Here is a 6,573-nt window from a genome sequence, read left to right as displayed (position 1 = left end):
GAAATGTTGACTCAAGTGTGTCAGGATTATTCTCAAGTGAATATCCATCTCAAGTCATAAAAAGATTTGGTTTAACTAGGACAACTTCCTATAGACACTACCAATCCTATAGGTCTCCTTTAAAGGGTTTTAATCCTAGAGTCAAAGCATTTGCTCGATACCAACCGTGGTGACCCGAAGCATACCACCGCATGGTGTAGTATGCAAGTCCGATATAACACCAATGAAACACCGTTCCACTAGTACTATATCGCTCGCAGTGGTACAACGAAACATATGCGGGTCCAAGGCATGTCTATAGAATTACAACATCGACTCCGTTACATAAGATCAGCACAGACCTCCTACTTTACAATGAGGTAAAACTGCAGATAACTCCGGAAGAACGACTCGTAGTCTAATCCTAACACGAACTCTATTTGTAGAGTATTTAACTAGCTACCGAGGCTATGAATAGATTCTAGCTAGATAGGAGCTAGTTTAGGAAGCTAGTTCCTTTCTATTGCTAATCTAGGTTTCTCCTTGTTGGATGTGGTATCCGACTCTTCCAGCGATTTCGTCCCTTGGAGTAGTTGTTGACTTCTCGGCCTTCGAGTTGCACTCGTAGATCCTTCTTCGATGCCTCCATATCTAAGCGGGGATTTAAGAGTGGGATGAGTACGAGCGTACTCAACAAGTTCATTATAGGAAAGAGGTGTTTAATGCACTAGCTACGGCATTAGACCGGAAAGTCTAATACCAATGCAGGTTTTCATAATCATTTCTTCAAGAGGTTGCTTTTATTCGAAGAGCTATGTCCGTCGGCCTTCACCGGTTTACTAGAACTTCATGGAGCTCCTTTCCGGCAGCGTTCGCAGCTCCATATCCCGGAACAGGAGTGACAGGTCACGGTTCTTTACACTCTGCAGAGGTGTGTTGCTTTACCCATAAGAGATCTTAACCTTGGTGCCAACCGGGCGTACTCCCCGTCCACACTTCCTTTGGTGTGAGGCCCGGTATAAGGTCTAGCCAATCATGTTCCTCCGCTACCTCGAACACCCACCCTTTGTTGCATACCCCGACCCTGGGTCCTCGTCGGTCCCATTATTCCCGTAATTTCAGGGTGGACCCCGACCACGACAACGGTTTGGGACTCGTTAACCAAACTCCTTCGCCGGTAGCTGCAACCCATCATAGACCACATTACCGTGGGGAATTAGAAGGGGATCCCCACCCTCAAGTTGTTCCGCAAGCGATAACCGCTACGGTAAGCAACAGCTATACCGTGGGGAATTAGAAGGGGCTCCCCACCCTCAAGTTACTCCGCAAGACACAACCGCTACTGGTAAGCGCATCCGTTGATGAACGAGAGGTGGAAACACTTTTGACTACTCCGTCCCACTCCGGATCTTATGGTTAACACGGGTATTACGGCACAAGAATCACTCGGCGACATTTGTTGTTTAATCCTAGATGGATAATAACCCTTGCAATGGAACCTCCACCATATCAACACAATCCATGGTTCCATTGCCCACCACATAGTCATATTCATAGTTATGAAAGTAGTGGTTTTGGTTTTTATGCAATAGTGATAACCATAGTACTTTGCAAGTAATTTGATAAAGATACTCAAATGACATGAGCAAGTGATGAACTTGCCTTTCTTGACTGCAAGATTATGCAGGCAAGGTCTTCGATACGTAGTAACTCCAAATTCTGAAATAGCATCATCGTCTGTAAGGACGATGTTTAAAAGATTGGCAAGGATGCAATAATGCATAAGTATGAGATGCAATCGCTCTAAGCGTGATCTAACCCCGATGATTTTGGATTAGTGAGTTGTAATGATTATTTCAGGGTGTGTTGCACTTTTAGAGTGATATACAAACAAGGTTCTTATTAAGGTTTTGTTGTCTTAGGATCATAAACGAGTGTTGTAATATATCATAATAATAACACTGATAGCACACAACCATAACATTTGGTATAATCCTAACATGTCATGAATAGTGGTTGGTTTTAGCATTAAATGGCATGGTTAATGATTGATTATTATATACTTCAAAAGAATAACTTTTGAAGAACATGTTCTTTAATAAAGAACAAGTATAATAATCAGAGTTGTGGAGTTCTATGGTTTATTATGGGTTCCAACTAGTTTCTAGGGTAAGGAGTAGATGGATCTTAAAAATGTTTGATTCACCAACCAATAGGGCTTATATGGTTTTAGTGAAGCATAAGTATCTTAAGCAATTACTAGTATATGACTGCTATCAGGTTTGGTATACTTGATTGGTGATAGATAGTTAGGGTTTATAGGTCCTATAAGGCAGGGTTGTTGGCTACTCTTAGTTTTCTTCAAAAGAATAACTTTTGAAGAACATACTTCTTAAATAATAAGAAGTATGACAATTAAGGTTGAGGTTGTCCTGTATTAGCTATTGGATCTCTAAGTAGGGAATGGCTGGTTCCTAAATAGGATGGTTCATAAGTATCTCACACTAGTAGGGTTTAGTGGAACAGGGTTATGTAATGTAAAATAATTGGTATGGTTACTATTAGAGTTCATCACAATGGTGTGATGCTAAATAGGATAAATAAGGATGATGGCTTTGGTAGTAGGATCTAGGGTTTACACTTGGTTGACCCTAATTGATCATTTAGGTTTGATGAACACATGGGATGCTAAAGTCTTAATGATAGGCTCCTATATTTTATGTGGACCTGGATATGCACTTAGTGGCTCATTATGGATCTAGGTATGAATACAATGTCTCTTGATCACATGTCTTAACCTAGGGTTTAGGTTTAGAAGCAAATTAGGGTTCATATGAATGAATGGAGCTAGGTTCCTAATGGCATTAGGGTTTTAGGATTCCACATAAAATTATGAGGATATAATTTTATTCACAATGGAACTAGGATTTCCTAATAACCATTTAGTTCTTAAGGTGATAACTTCATTATAAAGTTGAATTTATTAATAACTCTGAAAATAATATTGGATTTGACATTATATTATTTTAAAAGGCTTAATGAAATATGATAAGTACTATTAGGGTTTAGGTTTTTGAATTAATAGTTGAAGTAACGATTAGTTAGGATTGTCATATGGTTAAATACAATCATCAATAAATATTTGTTGTTTTATATGGTATTTCAATGTAAAGTAATATTTTCTTTATGTGAAGAGTAGAAACCAGAAAATTATATGTTTAGTATTTAGGCCTTAATTGTTTAAAATTACTTCTTTTTAAAATTTGGAGGAAACTCCAAATTATTGTTCCTTTAGTTTTTAAATTATTTGTTATATATTATTATAGAGGTAATTTTCTGTTACTCACTTTTATTTATTTATTGTTATTTACTTAATTTTTTTTTTAAATGATAAAATCTAATAGGGGAAGAAATAAAGAAAAATATTGGACCAAATGGCCCAATGGTTTGGCCCAAGGCCTGGTCAACCAGGTCCGGCCCAACCTGGTCGGGTTAGGTCGAGTGGACCGAACCCGTTTGGCCACCGACCCCCCAACACTCTTCTCCCCTCTCTCGTTCCCCTCTCGTTCCTCTCGCACCTGCCAGGCGACCATGGCTCCGCCGCGCCGCCTCACATCCCCGCCCGACTCGGTCCTCCCCGACGCCGGCGTGGTGGAGATATGGACCACCGCGTCGTGCTCTACCCTTCTATCCAAATCGATTTGATTTTCCCTACCCCTTTCTCTGGATCCCGACCCCTGGAACCCTAGGTGGTCACCGACCGGTCCGGCCGCCGTCGCCACCACTTCGGCTGGCTCCAGGCGTCCCTACTACACCTTGATTTTCCCCACCTAACCTTCATCGGCATCATCCTCTTCATGCCCCTGTAATAAGCTCGTCGGCCACCCTAGCCGTGGCTAGGTCGCCGGGGTGGTTTCTGGTTGCCATGCCTCCTGCTGCTCTGTTTCACTTCCTACGAGCACTACTTCGTTCTTCTTGAGCTCTTGTCTGTGGTGGAGTGGTGCTAGTGTGGTGTGACAGTGGTGTTGCTGTGGTGGTGGTGCTTCTGTGAGCTGCGGTGCTCGACATCGATGGACGGCGCCATAGACGCAACCTCGGCGTCGGTGTACTGGTGGTGCTGTCGCTGTCCTCACTGCATCCCCGACCTCGACGCCGGCAGGACGGCGTCGTGGACGCAACCCCGGCGTCGGCCTCTTCCTCTATTCGTCTACACTATTGTAAGCTATTCCCCTCTCTCCCTATTTCTCGGTATCCTCCATGGCTATGAATTTGTCGGCCTAGAACTTGCGGTTATTTAAACTGATTGCTGTATGTCAATGGTGAACAATTTATGATACTACTGTTAGATAATTCAGTGCCTTATGCTTAAACCAAGGCCTTAACTTGGATGAGTGGATCATCCCAACATGTGTAACTATGTCTCTGATGATTTGTGCTTTATATTTAGATTACTGTCCATGATTAGAGACTTGTGCTGCTGGCATGATATTTGTTTGTAGCTGTCCTGATTCATCCATTTGATGAACTGGATACACTAATTGAGCCATGATGGTATTACTGATTTATGTGGAAGGTTAACTTGTGAGCTTGTATTCTGATTCATGATGACATGGCTGCTACTAGGGTACTACTTGGTTGGCCTGGGATTAATTTCTTGGACCCCAAAGTAAATCCCTAGAGCTTGTTATGTATTACTAGCTGATTACAGTGATGTCTAAATCGAGTGCACAAACAATACTGGACAGATCCTTGCTTAATAATTACAGTGATGCCTCTAATTGGATGATTAATCATCCAGGCATATGTAGCTGGCTGTATTTCTTTTACTGATGAAACTGAATATACACTGCAGCATGCATTATTTACTTGATGCTTGGTTTGGTGGTTTGACTGTGAGATTTGGTGCTACTATGTTAATTGTGCCTCAATTCCAGGCTGTTGTTATTAGTATCTAGATCATGTGCATACATGATCATGGACAAGCTTATGTTGGTGGTGTATTGAGATGCATCCAATGGACATATCTGCTGTTTATAGATGGCTGTTTTATTTGATGGCTTAATTACTTGGGCTTAGGCTGATGATCTTGTAGCTTAATGTTGATGTCCTTTCTTTCTTTGCATAAGTGCCCATGTGCTTCTTACTAACATAATTATCATGTGGTGCCTCAAATGAGTGTGCACATGATAATGATATGTTGGATTAGGATCTTGTGTTGTAGGTACTTATGTAAAGCTAGAAATAGGCATTAATCCTGCTGTATGGTCAGATGATGCAATCTGTCCATCCCAAGCTCTTAATGATGCTTGAGTTAATTTGAATGGACAGATCGATGCTTGCTTTAGCCGATGATGCAAAGGCTGAGGCTTTAATTAATACTAAGAACGTGATATCGCTTGTGCCTTTTTATTTCTCAGTGATGAGACTGGCATAGCACTTCTATGCCATTCTGAGAGAAATCCATTTCTCTATCCTCCTAGGTGAAAACCTAGTAGAAGGGTAGTGAGATGGTTTATTTTTGATACTCCCCTTATTCCCCTGGTGTGTGCAAATTAAGAACAGATACCATGCTAAACTTGTTGCCTAATACCTGCTGTTGGAGAGTTGCTTTATCTTGCTTAATGTTGATCTGGCTTGGTTGCTGATCTTGGCGTCCACCTCCCCCCATGGGTGGTGCCTGCTCCTCCTGGGCTCATATTGTCACCATGGTGCTCCTTGCAACTTCGGTTATGATCTTGATATTGATTTCCTAAATGGTTGCCTGGGAAGGATTTGTGGTTTTGGCTGTTGAACTGAAATTGATGTGCTTGGATGAACCGGGGAAGGAGTTGTGGTATTGAGTTTGTGTTGAGCTAAGCAACTATGTGCTGGAAGGAATTTCCTTTTATATGTTGTCCTGGAGGTGTGCTTAGCCGACACCTATAGCATGCAATGGTGTGAGTGTGCTACCTGCTTGCCTGGCGCAAGTGCTGGGTAGATGCATCTCCCCTTGTGGATCAGCTTGGCACATGAAAAGATCTACCCCTTCCATTTCTCTCTTTATTTTTAACATAGCCACTTGGCTTTACTACTTTTATTTTTTTTTCTTTGTTTGTTTTGCAGGTACAAGACAAAAGAAGAATAGAAGATATTTAGATAGGATTAGCTTAGTTTTCCTTTATGTATTCTATTCTTGTAATATTTGTAAGTTGTATTAATACTGGATATTGTAAATGACTTTGTAAATGTGCAATCAATTAATAAAAATGTAATTTTCCCTATTCTTAAGTTTCTAATTAATTTCTTGTTATTGTCCTATTCCTGATTCAACATTGTTTGAATTATAATTGGAAAGTTATAATCTGAATTCAAATTTGAATTCAAATACTTATTTGAATTTTTCTTCTATATTTTATTATAGATGATTGTTTGGAACCCAAATTCCGATTATTGTTTGCATAGTTCTCACTTATATTTGAGTCAAGTTTCACTTGCCTTTCTCACAAGTTCTGAAATCAACAAAGGTCATGTCAAAGTTTATCGCACTAATGTCGATGACCTTAGTCAATTCCTATCAACACAAGCGAAACCTTGATCTCTGTGTGTTTTAAATAA

This window comes from Lolium rigidum, chromosome 1 (genome assembly GCF_022539505.1).
Source record: "Lolium rigidum isolate FL_2022 chromosome 1, APGP_CSIRO_Lrig_0.1, whole genome shotgun sequence".
Lineage (NCBI taxonomy): Eukaryota > Viridiplantae > Streptophyta > Magnoliopsida > Poales > Poaceae > Lolium > Lolium rigidum.
This window is presented reverse-complemented; position numbering follows the sequence as displayed.